We start from the raw sequence: 17,190 nt of genomic DNA on the forward strand, positions 1-17,190 counted from the left end.
GGCTTATGGTGAGATTCCTCATCATTAAAATAACAAATGGTTGAAAAGCTGCCTTCTGTCTTGCAGAAATCCAACAGCATTAGTGGACCATAATCCAGCTGGTAACTGATTGCTGAACAACTGCAAAACCTTTCATATTTTGAGATGCTATCAGTACATAAAATATGTTTTCATGAAGTTTATTGAGCAGCTTATTAGTGGAGGTTAAGGCAATGGAGCTTCACAGATTCCACTTAGCATTCAAAAATATTTTATCTGAGCATTTCAGATTTTTCAAAGTTAATTGAGTTTCTTTAATCTATTCTGGACACATCAAGGTAATAGTTTCTGAAAGATGTGCAATGTTTTCTGGTTCTAGCTCAGTGTTTTTCTGGTTCTAATCAGATTTGAGAGACTAAAAATATTTGTAGCCTCCAAAGAGGGATCATTTTGTTTTGCTCATATTCTTAAGGCCCTTTTTTCATCAGAAGGATTCCCTCATCTGTCCCTGGAGCTTTTGCAAAACACTAAAACATTGCCAGCATCGTCCCAGTGATTCTGTCCTCATTTACAACTTTCCTTAAAATCCTCCCTGGTGAATGTGCTCCATCTTAGCTGGCTTGCCCAGAGACACATCCATCCCAGCTGGAGGCCTCATTCTCCATTGCATTGCAGATCTTTGATGCTGTTTCTGTAGAGCAGAGCTGACACATTTCTAGGATTTCCTGGGGCCAAGGGGAAGCACTGGGTGATGCAGGGCTGCACGTTCCTCCTTCTTCCCAGATGTACAAGAAACAAAGGACACGGCTGTAGGAAAAGCACACACACATCCTCCAGCAATTCCTCTCTGCCCTTAGAGTTTCTTGAGCTTGTGGGCACCCAAGCACAAGCTGAAGTTGTCCTGAGGCTATTCTTGCTCAAATCAAATATTTGAACAAGGAAAAGTGCTTCAGCCCACTGCATCTAATTGAGGGACGAGGCTGGAGCAGTGCTGGGACACACGACCTCTCTTATCTCTCTCTCTTTGACAGCCAGGGCCCTCCCATCAGGCTGGAAGCAATCACTGGAAGCTCCTGCTTAGTCCATCTGTCTGTCTGGATCCCTTGATTGTGAGAGCCTCAGCCTGTGGATGCCTTTTTAAATCCATCCTGTTCTGTACAAATCAAAGCTCTTTTCCTTACTATCACTACGATCTCATCCCAATTCCTTTCTGGACAGTGCCAGCCTGTTCTCTACTTAAATCTAATGATCATGCCTTTTGTAGTGTGTTAGCGACAGCATAAAGCATTTCTTGACACTTCTTATGCCTCCTGGACACTGAGTGCTTGACAGTGAGTTTTATGGATTGTTGGCAATGCGTGCTATGAGTGCTCAGCTCGCAGCTGAAGAATGGCACCTCACAATTTCCCCCTGGAATTGCAATTTTCCTTTGTTTTCTTTAACACTGATAAGTGATTTGGGTCTTGCTTACATGCTTTGCACACCAAAATAGAACAAATGAAGGGGAATTTTGTTAGTGTTTTTCATGCTGCCAGGTATCAGACCTCAGCATTCAGCTTGCTGGATACAGACATTCTCACCTATAGAGGAATTCCTAAGATCTATGCACATTTTTGTCTCATTTATTCGTGCCTCCTGGATGCACAAAGGAGTTCTGATGTCAGAACTCAGTCTGAGGAATTTGGAAATCTAGCAAAACTAAACACAGTTTACACTCTTTCTTAAACATGAAGAAACTGTAACAGTTTCATAAAATTCTGTAACCAATACCCTTGAATTTTAAAACTTGTTCTTCATTCCTTAGATAAGCCTCTACAGATGATTAAAAATATTTTCATTGTGTTCTGGCTAGCAGATACAGAAACATAAATGTTGAAGAATTTTTACTACCCAGGATTTGCATTTGAAGCCATTTCATTAATTTCATGTTAGAAACTATAAATGTCCTATTAAATTTTAATTGAAAGATTGCACGAAAACCTGTAACTATTACGACCCCAGCCTTCTCTTTCTGACGTGGCAATTTCACCAAACTTAAAAACAATGAGGTTTTGGTTTTCTCTAGAGGTGCTCTGAGAGAGCTCCACGTAAACGAGCTCCAAGGTCACTGCGCTGCTGTTTATGAATGCCTTTAAAAACATGACTGGCAAGAGATCTCTCAAAATTAAAAGTCTCTGCACAGATAAAATATGACAGCCCTGTCTACTGTGATTACTTCAGTTCTGCAGAGTTGTCAGTCATTCCCAGTCATTCCCTTTGACTTTTGGAGTCATGCTCTCCACGCTTCCCCTCTGCTGCCTGCCCACCCTGGGGCAATCCTGGGAGGAGACAAGAAAGGTCTCGTTCTGCTCCTTGGTCATACCTCTCCTCCCTGTAATTTCTCTGTCTGCCTTGCTATCTCCCCCAGATAACAAATCCGATTTTTACCTGTCTTCACCCAGTGTGTGTCTTGAAATGCAAAGACACTTGGCCAAAAGGGATAAGGTATCGAAGAGAAGGAGGATTTTCATCTCTGCCTTTGGCTCTAGAAGGGATATATAAACTGTACCAGGCTGCAAGAGGAAATCTCTTCTAGGTTTATCTATCTATCTATCTATCTATCTATCTATCTATCTATCTATGCTAAGGCAGGGCTGCACTTTGTAGCCTCCTCCTCTGTCACATCCCCATAATGGTCTTCAAACGTCAGGGGGAAGTCACTGGTTTTATTTCCTTAAAGAAAGTCAGTGCCTTTTGTTCCAGGCCTGGGTGCCATCTGTCCTCTGATATACTTGAGTCTCTGAGCAAGAGGTGTTTGTGTGGGTCCAGGGAAGTATTTTTATGTCATTCCTAAACCAGTTCTAAACTGCTGATGATCTGTGTGTTAAAAAATAGGTTGCAGAGCTTTAAAAATCAGGAATGCAAGTAAATATCTGTTTACTGCCTTTTTTCTGGAGGGGGAAGTGGAGAGAGGTCAAGGGAGGAGGAAGAGGCAGCTAGAGGCAAAGATTTGTATTTAGGTTTAATTGGTGAGGTAAGCAGTGGAAATACCCAGGGGCCTGAAATGTATCCAGTCCTGAGCAAGTGCAATTAACACTTTGGCAGAAATGCTGATTGACCTAGTTTTGGAGTAAGGGCACAGGGGAGTGAAGGGACAACCTTGCCAGCATCTCCCCTGTGCTACTGCCAATCTCTTGTGAGCAAAGATAGCCAGACCTGGCTCAAGTGTGGCAGCTGCCCTGTGCCCAGCAGCTGGCCTGGGGCAGGAGGAGGGGAAAAGCACTGCTGGCCTGGGAAATTTGTGGATTACATTTCAAAAATGGTGATGTAGAAATTACACCTGCGGGAGAAGAAGGACCTGTTGGAGCACAGGATGGGTCCTTCCACTCTTACCTCAGTGTGCACAGCTGATACCCCTGCTCACAGCTTGGTGACAGCTTCTTCAAATCCCCCAAGTTTCTCAGAAGAAGCCTCTCAGTGAGTCAAGTATTATCAGCAATGGAGGAATTTGCATCTTCTGAGCTGCTGAGCTCTGCTGTGATTCCCTGTGCCTGTCACCTCCTCAGCATGGCAGAGTTAAGCAGAAACTACTTTTTGAGAACTTATTTGCTTGATCACAGCTGGGTTTGGGGACTGCTGATGCTGTTGCAGCTTGCTGGGAGTTCATCCCATTCCTCCCTCCAGTGCCAATCTCCTTTCAGTGAGGGGGTGACAGTGACTGGCTTGGATGAGGAATTGATCAGCTGAGCTCAGTAGCACGAGGTTAACACCCAGGAATTTTGGTAGATCCCAGAGCACAGGAAAGTGAGCTGGTGGTACATTCATCTCTACTGAGGAGTCACATCTAATTGTACAATTTCACAATGAGGAAAACTGGTGGGAAGCAGAAAGAGACTGTGTGCTGAGAGGTACATGTTGGTCCTGCCCTGTACATCAAGGCTTCTTGGTTTCCATATGTGACATTCTGTCACTCCACAGGTCCAGAGAGACTGCAAAGAGAAAAGGATGTGAATCTCATCTCAGCTACGTGCCTGCCTCTCTCAGACAGTTTGCCAGAACTACTTGTCTCTTCCTGAGAAAGACATCAGGAGAGGGATGTGTTTCAGGTGCCTGTCACTCAGAACAGTGGTAACAAGCTGTGCATCCCTAACTGTTATCAATCATGAAAAATGCTTTAAATTAGCCAGATACACATAGATCTCTACCATGTTCTGTTCTCTCTCAAAAAAATTAATAAAGGCATCGCTCTTCCTCTGTTTCTTCCTATTGCACTAAATTCACCTTGTGTTTAACCTCATTGTTGGGAGCCTGTGAAGGATTATTGCTGTAATGAGGATAATTCATAAAGGGGCTTTGTGTTCTTCAGAGCTATTAGTGCCTGAACTACAGTGAGGGCTGTCCCAGAGAGTGTGGAACACACTTCTCCATGAACTTGGGAGTGTGCAGGTCTGGGGCTTGGTGCATAGAAATTCCTAACAGCATTACTCGTGAACACCACTTCAAGCCTGCTTCTGGATGCTGCTGCTGTAATCGAGCATGCTCATTATTTATAGGCTCCCAAATTAAGCATTCATTTATGCTGTGTTTGGAATAAATGGAATTAACAACATGCCTTTTGGTGAAAGAGACGCAGATGCAAACAGAAGCGTTCACAGCTTTCAAGTCTTGTGTTTGTTTACGTCAGTGAATGTGGACTGTTAGAACAACTTCCACCGCTGATTATTTTCAATTAAAGCTTGAGGAATTCTGAGAGGAAACTGTCACAATACTGTGATCAGGGATATTATAGCCTCTGGATGCAAATTAGCCACCAAACTTTCAAACAACAGATTTACAGGATCTGCTTCAAATTAATTGCCAACTGGCCGGGAGCACCTCCAGCTCTCAGTCTGCCTCCACGGCGGATGGAGGAGCTGCTGTGGGGGTGTCCAGGCTGCAGGTGGTGGTTTGCCTGGGAGGAGAAAGGGATGGGGACAAGTTTCTGAAGTGTCCTTCAAGAATCTTTTCCACCAGAGTCTTCTCACTGCCAATGCTGGATGCAGCTCGGGTCCAGCTGATCAGTTCTCTCTCTCTCTCTGTCTCCAGCCACCCCCTCGGAGCACCAGGCAGACCCTGAACTCTGCAGTCAGGCAGAGGAAAAGTGGGAAGCCAGGTCCAGGTTACACTAATTTATTCCAGGCAGAACAAAGGTGTGTTCTTAAAAAATGCATGTTGGTGTGGGATTGAAACAGAAAAGATTTGTACTCAGGACTGAGGTCTGCAAGATTCTAAAATGCAGCAAAAATTTTCCTGCTGTCTTTTTGTACTGGCCAGTGCTTACTTCTACTTCTGTAAGCATTTAAGCATTCTGTAAGCATGTGAGTAAAAGAAAATACCATTTTTAACACACCTTCAGGACATAAACACTGTTTCTTAGATTTGTGTCTAGTGTATAAGCAGTAGAGAGAAAACATTTTTCATTCTCCTTTTCTGTGGCATGAGATCTAATAGTAACTTCAGATGCTTAACAATTTGTGCATTTATGTTTAAGGCAATAAGACAGAGCCATTTATTCCCACAAAAGAAGTCCTAGTAAATTTTGGCAGCTAGTGTTTTTATCCAAATACACATTCCTTATTATAAATTCTTATGGGAATTGAGGTAATTTGCCTACTTAATGCTATCTTTAGTAAATCTAAATAAAAGAAACTTGAGCAAGATCTCCTGTGGCTCTGTGGAAAATTTATGCTTCCTGTACCACAGTCACAGAATACAGGCATGATGTTGGTAAAGAATTTTTTCTTTTGCTCCAAGAGCTTTTGATGTGCATCATTCTTACTGGCATGGGCTGCAGCTTAAATTCAGGATGGTTTGAAAGCCCACCAGCAATAGTCTTTGGTAAATAGAGAGTGTGGAGAAAGGATGAATTGTTTCTACTTTGGTGCTAGAGCTTAGACTAGAAGAGAGTTTGGGTCCAGTGGAGTAGTTGTTGATAATTTGAAGGAATTAATAAGTACCATGAGTGCAGTGACATGCAGTACAATGCAGTATGTGCAAAGCCTTAATGAATGAAAAAAAAACAAAAATGAAACAACAACCAAAAAAACCACTACCCAAAGAACCCAAAAAACCAAGTAGTATGTGAACCTGTGAATGTTTTTGGTGTTTTCTTGAAATAAGAGAGATTTTAACTAGTAGAAAGCTTTTATCACACAGGCCTCATGACTTGGCAAATTCTGGCTCACAGTTGCATCAGACTGAAACACTCTGTATGGACTGTCTCTGCATTCCTTAAATGGCAGCCTGCAGGGAAAGGAAAACATTTACTAGATCCCACCTGTTGCCATGATAAATCAGAAATCTCAGCATGAGCAGCCTCACTGGAATTCTCCTCACCTTTGCATTGGTGTGTTTAGCCCTGGGACTGCATTAAATAACTGCGTGTGAATTAATTGCTATTAGATTGTGTATTGTTCGGTGCTTAAATCATAGAATGATGAAATAGGAGCTGCAAAGGAGTAGCAAACAACTAAAATAAGTTGTTTGGCACCTTCTAGCTGATCTTTCCTGTGTATTTCACGTGTCACACAAGGAAACTTGGGACAAAAGGCACAGCAGTGAGTGAGTTCAGCACTGGAACATTTAGGAGGAAGCAAAAGCAAACCAGAAAAATGCTGGCTTTTGTGCATTGTCCACCACAAAATCTCTTTATGGCTCTGCTGTAGCTCTTAGTTTCCCTTCATCATAAACCAGAATAGATTAATTTCTCCAGCTGTGTAGATTGTAGAGCAATACGAGTAGTTTTATGTTCCAGTTCAATGCAGCCATCAGTCTTTTAGAGGATGATAAGCAATAAACAGCATGCAATATTTGAAGAGAGATGCCCTACTATGACCTACAGGAGGGTGGTTGTGGCAGAATAGCCAAAACATTGTTAAAATGCTTAATATTTAATTTGAAAGTTATGAAAGGTATTATGCTATTGAGAGATTAACAGTGTCCCCACTGAGACAAACTACTTTTACCAGACACAAGTAATTTCTTCTGGCCTCTTGTCTTCAAAAGAGATGAGAAAAGCAAACATTTTGCAAAGATGATGCATGAATATAAATTATGCTAGGAATTAAACTATCAGCTTGACCCTGTGTTAATCTGTGTGTGTGACACAGCTTCGAAGAGCCACAACTCCATCTTAGAGCAGCAGAAGCTCTAAGAATAGAAAACATCATTTCATGTTTGTTTGAAATCCGTGGTCGATTTCGATTCAGCTGCCATTGTCATTCTTTTGTGTTTGTTTTCTGTAAATGTTTCTGTGCTCGAGCTCTATTAATGAAATTACATCCAGGAAGTAAATATTTATCTAAAATAGTCACCAAAATCAGATTGTGAATCCCATAATTACTTTTGGCATTGTCATTTTGTACTCTTGTGACCATTGCCATCTAAAATGCATGCTGCAAGTCCCAGGGAGCCATACAACATTTATATAAATTGCAGCATAAATGAGGAATTATGAAAAATTGATTTCAATGTACATTATTCAATTAATTTGCCAACCAAGATTATTTGCTGATGACAGGCTGAGCAGATGCATCGAAGTGACTGGATGCCCACCAAGAGAAAATGTTTGAGGAAGATTGTTTTTTGGATGCCTTTAAAACTTGTTCAGATATCAACAAAACTTTGATACAGACTTCTTCAATGACTGGTAGAGCCAAAAAGCAAAATTTTGCCAGTAAAGGCAACTTTTCATCCTTAAATAGACTTGGTATTTTTTTTCATTTCAGAAGGGACTATGATGTTCATCTCATTAGATGTAAAATACAGACCACGTAGCTTATCATCCACAACATTTGCAGTGAGCTCCTGGTTTCTAAACAAGACCAAAGACATCCACTCCCTGGCCAAATCAGAATAAATTGCTGTTCTCTTTGAAGTGGAGAGACAGAGGTTTTTAGATCTTGCTCCAAAGGTTTAAAAGCGCTGCTCCTTTTACATGTGTGTGTTATCTACCTGGGAAAGATGGAGATCAATGGGATCTGTACTGCAGCCATGAAGCATGTTCAGCTTGAAATCATATTTTCAGGATAACTTGAAAAAATATTGTGTTTTCTTTTTTGAGGGGAAGCTTTGAAAGAAACCTTACAACGCCGTTCTCTAAGTGATAAAGTACAATTACTGTGTAAGAAACACATGGTGGAAAAGCATAAGGAGGAGAAAACTTGGCAGAAGCAACAATCCATAATTTAGAAATGATGCTGTCTTATCGCGTTCTGCAAATGTCATTCCCACCAGGAAGTTAAATTACTGCACCAAAGCATAGGCAAAGAGAGCAAAAAATGACCCAGAAGTCTTCCTCTCACATGGCTGGGGGTGCATTCCCAGAGCTGTGTGCACAGCTGGATTAATGCCTGGCAGCACAGTCCTTGTGCTGTGCTGTCCTTGCACGTGTACCACGGCACACTGGGGTTTTCCATCTCCCACCCTGGAAGCTCTGCTTTTTCCACAGGCAGAATTATCCTTGCTCACAAGCTTTTCTTGCTTTGTCTTCCCAGAGAGAAAAGATGCTGAGGTCAGATGGTTTTTTAAAATTAAGCAAGACACAATGCAAAGTGTTTCCAAGGAGCAGACAAAGGAAAGTGGTATAAACCCCTCCCATGTGGGCAGTAACTAGAGGCTTCTTGTTGAAACATGCAAACATTTGGTATGATTGCCTTTCCTTGGGTTCTCTGCTGCTGTAGCTGCAGTTAATTTGTGCTGCAGGAGCAATTCCCAGCTCTAAGCAAGGAATGGCTGTCCCAGATCTTATGTGCCAGGTATAACAAGGCATTTCCTCTTCCAAGAAATTTCATGTGCCTTTACTCCAGCTGATTCATCTGTAACTGTCCCTCCCTGCCTAAAACCTCGAATGTGGCAAGATTCACCTGGGCAAGGCTGTATCCAGGTTTGTGCTTGGATTTGGGAGTCTGAGCACCTTAACTTAGCCATGCCATTGGCATTGTTTGCTTTTTGTCCCAGAGCTGGATCACATCTGGCTGAATAGAAACACCAGCTGTGGGGCTTAGGCCCTCCTGCACCTGCCTCAGAATTGTGCCTTTGGGAATATTTATTTCAAATATAGCTGCATTTTCAGGGGACAGAAAAATGTTCACATTAAAAGTGTTTCTTAATTAACTGCATCTGAGTAAATAATTCACAGTGAATAATTAACTGATGGATTTAGCCTGCCTCTTTTTCCTCCTCTTTCTTTTTTTTTTTTTTTTTTTTTTTCCTGTGCACAAAACGTCCTTGAACAGATTGCAGGTTTCTTAACTTCTTACAGGAGTGTGTCTGATATTCTATCTGCCATTTTTATTGGGTTGTTTGGAATAGGTTCCTTACTTGTCTTAGTAAGACTTGTAAAGACAGGAATTGAAAATAGAAATAATGCTATCTGCAGGGCAATTTAAGCACCCATGCTAGGGGGAAAAGGAAATTTTAAGATTTGAACACTGTTTCTATGGGTAAAGATCATTTCAAGGTGCTAGTTCTATGTCTGTACATAACACACAATGGTATTTCATTTGATGGTCATTTCCTAAAGCATAGCAGCTGATTCCAAACCTGAAACATATTCCTTTTGATCTTCATGGACCTTTTCCTGTCTGAAACCTCCTGGCAGAATCAAGTCCATTGCTAAACAAAGAGCCTCACCCTGTGCAGAGGCAATGTCATTACTCAGACCAGAACTGCCCTGCAGGACAGCGTTATCCCACAAGCTGTGTGGCAGGGACAGCCAGCTGAGTCTCAGCAGGTTATTCTGTCAAGAGGGCGGGCATTTCCTTTTTAGTTGGGAAATCATCACTTTTTGGGATTTGAAACTTGCTGCCAGCTCAACCCATCCATCTTTGTGGTGTTGCTTTTGCAGCAACATCACCCAAATGTAGCAGCTCCTCTTGCTTGCAGACAGACAGATGCAGCTTATTTGCCTCTTGCCTATATTAGCAGAATTTTTTGCATGAAAATTTCTTCTGGGCACATCACAGTGAAGGGGCCCTGGAGCATAACCCAGCTGACTGGCAGTTCTGTGTGGCTTAGGTGACACTGGGATTTCACCTGCTGCTCTGGGGGGCAGAGAAGAGAAAGCAGCTGAGAGGCTGCAGGTTTAGTGATGCCTCTGGGTTGATGTAAAAATGGGGAAAAAGAAAGTGGGACAACAAAATGCTCACATTTGGGGGGTGGGTGGGTGGGTGGCAGATCTTTCACTCCATCCCTTTTGAGTGGTAAAAAGATGCTTCTGAATTCCTGGTGAGAAACATTTTCACGCCTTGTGAAAGGGCTGCAGGCATGATGTGATCCCAGCTTCAGCCCTCTGAGCTCTGGCTTGGAAAAATGTGGGCAAAAAATGCCCCAAAGCTGAAGTGCTCCTTGTTGGATTAGCATAACGGGAGGATAAAATAAAGCAGATCATTTGTAGCTGCTTCATGCACTGTATCTGGGGCAGGGAGATTCAGCATCCTGCTGGAGCTATCAGCCCCGTAGCATCCTGTGGCTGCTAAGAGGAAAGGCTCAGCCATGTGGGTTAATGAATGTTGTTTCTCACACAAGAAAACCAACAGAGAACAGCATATGGACTCTGTGACAGGGGTGACTGTAGGGTGCTGGACTCCACTGATTTGATAGTTTTCCTTACATCCTCCTTAGCTGTAAAATTCTAATAAAGAAGAAAGAGGCCATTATATTAATGGCATTATAGGGATTGCAGCGTGATCTCTAGGACTCATGGGGATTCCTCTGATGTCCAGAATAAATTCTCTTCTATTATAATGACCATAAACGACCTCTCTCCAAACCTGGTATTGATGAAATAGCTTTAATGTTTCAACATCAATGCTCCAAGCTTTGCTGAACAGTGACATTAATCTGATATTGTACAGCACATGGGGAAGAACAGCCAAAAAATATGCTGGCACTTATGAAGTTGTGCAGCTTCCTAGCCTGACAGCCTTCATGCTATTTTCCCACCAAGTGGAAACAAGTTGTGGGATACAAATGACAGAGAGATTTTCCCTTAAAGCATGATGGAAGGAATGATGATGGAAGGAATTCAGAAGCGGTTGGAAACTGCATATAATTTCAAAGGAAACAGTGTAAAAAGAGGAAGTTTATCGAAAAGTTGGTGTGCCTGTGCTCCTGTGTTTGCTTCTGTCAGGTTACAATCTATTTTCTTTTTTCTAGCAAATGTTTTTGATTACTTAGCATATCTTAATTAATATGCAAACACAGACATGGATTTTTCACAACAGAGAAGCAGAGCCATTGGCTGATTTATGATTTTAATCAGGTCAGCCTTAGCTGATATGCAGTAAGAAATAATTAGCTGGTTGGTTGTACACAGAATTGCATTGTACCTAACCCCTAGGAATCAGCTTTTCCTGATACTTCAGCCCCCTGCTGGTTTTGTTTTCCTAGCATCCCTTCTGGTCTCGAAATAGGAACATGTAGTAGTTTGCCTCCTCTGAGGTCATTGTTCTCAATTCTTAACTAAGGGTGGGTTGGTCATTTTCAGGCCTTGGAACAGGTCTGGTATAGAATTGGCTGAAAGACTGAATTAGGGAGTTGACTAATCATCACAGTGGCCAAAAGAATTGCCCAGGAAAATCTCTTTCTGGGTATTTCAGAGCAGCTCTTGCTCTCTGCTTTACTGTTTCAGGCGTTACCAGTGTGTTTCAGATGCACCTACGCATTTTCTAGGTACACCTAGGGGCTCAGGGAAGTATAATGTAGACCAGTTAGGACATATTGATATTGACTTGTCTGAACTGGACCCCAGCCTTTCAGAAATTGGGGCACACATCCAGGCTTCCCTCAGAAAGGGAAATTCTGCAGCTACAAAGTGAGCGACTGTTTCCCCCACTCCTCTCCCAAAATCTCAGCTGTACCAATGTCCCTGACAACCAATTATGCTGCTGTTTCTGTCCTGTGAAAAGAGGGGTTTAGATTACAAGGTTATCAGTTTAATCAGTTTTATCTGTGCATTTTGTGTGCCTGGCACCACCACTGTAGCTGCTGAACATTTTATGTCACACTGCACCAGGTGAAGTGTGACTGCTGTTGGTGACTCTTACCTGTTGCCTCCATGCTAATGTGGGAAGTTTGCAAAGTACTGAAACTTGTCTGGAATCCTGAGTTTCATTAACCCTTTGTGAAAACCCGTAAGCCTCTTGTGTTGGAGCCCAGACAGAGGACTTGGTTTCTAATGTTGCTCCTCTGCAAACTAATTGATGTATCTGGCACCAGCCAACTGACATCAAAACATTTGTACAGATGTGAGGCTCTGTCTAGACTAGATAATTGCTTCCCCTTTTGGCTTGATTTCCCTGGTTGCCAAGTTGGGTAACATTTAACCTTGACTTCTGGAGGCACAGCCACTGCCCAAGCCCTCCTAACGAGGAGCCATCCAGCAAGTTGACATGACAAGACCACGTTAATCTGAGCCTGTGAGGCTGCTCACACTGCGGTCAACGCTGATGCAGCTGCATTAATCCTCTTTCTGTCCATACATCTTAATTCACCCTCAGAGCATGGCTAAGTCCTTCTGTTAATTGTTTTCTCCCTGCCTCCCCCCGTGAAGTGAAGTTCATTCCGTGAACAGCACCGATGCAGCAGGTTAATAACTATTGATGTCGCCACGTTAATAATGGCCCTGCTGCCCATGGATCTGAGCCTCCCCCTCACGAGGTGCTGGACACGACCTACTTAATCATTACATCTCCCTGTCCATGGATCTCAGCTCACCCTGTGAAGTGTTAATCATCCTGACTGGCTAATCACGACCATTTCTCACTGTCCAAGGGTGTGAGTTCAGCCTACCAACAGCTCCAGTGTCCTTGTTACATCTGCAATCTCTCACTGCTCACAGGCTGCAAAGGACAGGGATGTCTCTGCTGGTCTCTTCAATCCCTCTCTGCCTGGAGGCTGAGGAGCTCCCTGTGCTGTCCGAGCGATGCCCAAGGCACTTTATTCTCCTTCCAGCCCCAATTCTGCGCCACTGCAAATCCTCTTCAACAGCAAAGTTTCCCTCTGGCAGGTGCCTCGGTGCAACCAGCTGTGTGCCACCTCTCCAGTGACACTCTGAGTTACAGAGTGTGCTTGCCTGCAGAGCAGCCTGGCTCTGTGGGTTGGATGCTGAGCTCCTGAAAGGTGAGCTTGGAGCTCAGGGATAAGCATTAACTCGATGAGACATTTCAGCTCCTTCTGCTGAGCTGCACATTGTGCTGGGCAGGCCTGATAGGAGAGTAAAACTAAATAGGTGTTGATGTGGTGCCACACGCTGTTCCCTTATGCTGGCTCCAGCATGGGGCCCGGTGCTCTTAATGAACACTTACAGCTGTTAATGCCTCTGCCTTCACCAGCCCGCATCATTGTGGGAGCTCAATGGACATGGAGAGGGAAGATCAATCACAACTTCAGGGCATTGTAAAGTCCCACCACTTTCCCACCTGTGCCTGCAGGATATGGTCGTGATTGAAGCCTGGAAAGGGCATCAGGGAGCTGTTGAAACCACACAGATTGCAGAAGACATTTTGTGAACTCAAGCCCATGTCTTTAATGCAGGCATATAATTGCAGCAAGGGCTCTGGAACTGCATGTAGTATTTGAACAAGAAACTTGGCTCACTGTCAGCAGGTTTCCCCCATGTTCTCTGTACAGCTCCTCCCAAGGCTTCTTGAAGTGCTGGTTCTCTCTGGAAACCCAGCTACCTTCAGCTGCAGGCAGAATTGAGCAGCAGCTTTAAAGGAATCTGCTGAAAGCAGCTTTGTGAGCCAAAGAGGCAGAAGTAACAGCATGAAGCAAAATCTAAAAGGAGCCACCTCCTTCTTCAGAGAGCCACAGAGCCAGTGTCAGCAGGCATCTTTGGGAAGCAGAGATCTTCTTTCCTGCTGAATCCCAAGTGCTGCCCTTTTCTCAGACACTTGGGCAGCTCACTGCAGTTTTATTACTTGGCACAGTAAACTTGTTGTGAAGTTCTTGTTTGCTTTTGCAGTTTATTTCCACCCCTCCTCATCCTTGGATTGGTTTGGGAGTTTAGTTTAATAAACAGGCAGTTAGTTTGATTAAAAGTGGCATATGTTTTGCTGTGGCAGAGGCAGACTCAGGGGCATTTCATGCATATGCTTTGAGAATAAAAAAGTGTCACTCTTGGGTACAGTGGTAAATAACTTTTTTCCCCAGCAAAATACTGGGAGTCCTTTCATGCAGATGATTTTATGTTTTATGAAAATGCAAGGGAAAGGGAAGACTGGTGTTTTGGAAAACAAGAAAGAAAAAGGTGGAGGGAGGGCAATTTATACCTAGCATAACTAATTAAAATAAAGCAAACTATGAAAAGGTGAAACTAAATGCAGCGGAAATGTTGAATTAAAGGGACAGTAGTTAACAAAGACTGATCTTGAAGAGCTTTATGAAGCTATTTCCCACTGGTGTAATCAGAGCAGTGTGGAAAACTGGTGCTGCTGCTTTTGTACCAGTGCTGCTGCCAGGAATGAAGGGAGAAGATACACCCTTTTATTTGCTCATGTTGGGCTGTCTGGTGGAGGTTGTTAGAGCAGGTGAGGGGAGCTGAAGCTTCTGTGGCCCTTCCTGGGTAATGAGAAGTGACAGCTCCCCAGCACCTGAGCTGCTGCTCTGCAAAGGGGAGGCAGGTAAATAGACCAAATTTTCATTATTGCTTGTAAACATGTCATTTGCAAACACAAAGTGGTTTTTTAGGACTTCACTTCTGGGATGCCCTGAGCACACAGCTCCCAGTCTCTCCCTTCTCTGATTAGCTCTGGAGTGAAGCAGCCCAGCCTCAGTCCCCCACACAGCTCCATCCCTTCACACAGATTTAAAACATCTCCATCACTCTAGCAGATATACTGTGCGTGGGAAAGGAAGACACATTTTTTAAAGGAGCTCAGGAACAGAAATCTCATTCCTAAAGATAATTTCAGCCATGTCTGCACTGCCATAAAGCCCAAGACTAGGAGCCAGGCTGCTGTTTATACTCACCTTAAATCTTAAAGTGTAAGCTTTTAAATGCTGTGGGGTTTTTTAACCAGGCCAAGAAGCTTTCTCCAAGCCAAGATCAGAGCACACTCACTGTATTTACCACGTGTAATTCATTTTAAGGACAGTGACAAAAAACACTTATCTCAAGAAACATGAAAGCTGGAAAGAAGAAAAGGCAGTAAGGACATAAAGTGTGAACTATCAGAGCTTTTCTCATAAGCCTAGCTGTATGAGAAATGGAAATATTGACATTTCTAGTTTGGGTGTATTATTCTGGATAGCCCCTTGGAGAACTGCAGTAACCAGACTGGTGTAGCATCAGGAGAAGGTATGAAGTGATCCTGTTAGTGCCATTAGGATTTGTTCTGTGGAATCACCAATATTCATCCACTGGTGTATATGCTGCAGATTTTCTTGTGCTGCTGTGTTTGTATCCCACACCTGACAGGTATCTCTGGTTTTCTAGTCAAAATTACAGCAGGATCTCTTAGTGCTGTAGATGTGGTAATGCAGGTGTGATAACTTCTCAGCCCTCTCTGGGGTTATCTTGTGAAATCTGTTAAGCCACATGTTTCTGACTCTGTTCATGGACTCCTCAAGATAAAGCCTTCCTGGGTTTTATTTCAAAGTAAATGTTTATTTGTTATCAATAGTTTAGGCTCACCAACTGCTGGCACTTTAAACTTTCAAATAGCTCTGACTAGCACACATTTGTATGTTAGCCATCTAATGCTCATGGTTTAAGGGTGAAATCCAAGTGTGATACTTAACCCAGTCCCCACGATTTCCTCCATCTGAAACCTTGAAATAGCTCAAAATCAAGGGATAAAATAAAACAGAGGATCTCTGGCTTAAGAGACTGGAAGGATTTTCTCCAGCTTCCTGACATTGCTTCAGGATTTGATTCCACAATACCCTGCACCTACCCCTTCTTAATACAGAGGCTTCCCAAGTTATTAAATTCTGTATTTCCCTCGTCCCTGAGAGCTCTGCAGACACACCATGGCTGGGCACAGCACCAGGTCCTGCCTTCCTGCCTTCCAAAGGGTCTCACTGCTCAGTGCCACCCACCTCAGCCCCAGCCCTTCCCCAGATGCACACCCAGATGCTCTCAAATTTCAGCTTCCCCAACTCCCCACATCCTCTTTCTAAGATGAACATGACAAAATAATGAGGGAAATGTCATTTGTGCGGGCCTGCCCTTGCTCATTTCCTAGTCTCAGACTTCTTTGGGAAAAAAAAAAACCTGCAAAAGAAAAGAAAGGGAAAGTCACTATCAGCAGGGTTATCTGCAATAAATATGTTTAGGACTTTGGTGCAAATGAAAATGAGCCTCTTGGGAAAAATACAGACTTTATTTTTATTTTATATTAAAACTCTCATAGTCTGAGTTTGCTTGGATTTGCACAGGCCTCCTCTGCTAAATTACTTTAAAAGAAAATATAATTTCCAAGCCAAATTATCTGTTGGGATGAATAAGTTTCCTGATTTTGAATGGATTTTTTCCAGGAGAGAATCTGGCCCATGTTGCTGAACCAAATCACAACTTGGACTGTGGGCCTGGAAGCAGGACACATTTGGATGTTTTAACCTCCAGTGAATAGCAAATAGAGGATGCTGATGTCATGCAGTGCAAAATAAAACAATAAGTGTAATGAGCTGATTTAAAATGCATCTTTGAAAAAAAAATATCACTTTCCATTTTCTCACAATCCATCAGGGCATCAATAGGTCTTTTATGGCTTTAGCACATTGTTATTAATAGTGCAGGAAAATGCAAATCACAGGCTTGTGGGGCTCCATAAGTTTCCTGTGGATATTCCAGGAAAAGTAAAGTGCAGGTTAGATATGCAGTGGCACAAGGGAAGGGTGGGCAGGGTGGGAATCACCCTGGTGAGCCCTGGGCAACCTGGAGATGCTCACATTTTGTCAGAAATAGTTGCACACATGAATTAACTTAATCCAGTGAAGCTCCACTTTCCCTGTTCATTGCTGTGAGTAGCTTTGAATGAATTCGGTGCAATTCATCTCCAAAGAGAATAAGATGAACTCCAGTAGAGCCATTCCTAACCAGAACTCCAAGTGGCCACAATTCCGGTTAATATGTTCAAGGGATGGATTTCAAAATTGATTTTGGATTTGCTCTCTTGAGGGATCCTGAGTGTGGAAATCCTGATGCCTGTCACTATGTCCACACAACCTTAAAAAAGTTGTAATTGC

Source organism: Vidua macroura, chromosome 15, assembly GCF_024509145.1.
Source record: "Vidua macroura isolate BioBank_ID:100142 chromosome 15, ASM2450914v1, whole genome shotgun sequence".
In the NCBI taxonomy this organism is placed as follows: domain Eukaryota; kingdom Metazoa; phylum Chordata; class Aves; order Passeriformes; family Viduidae; genus Vidua; species Vidua macroura.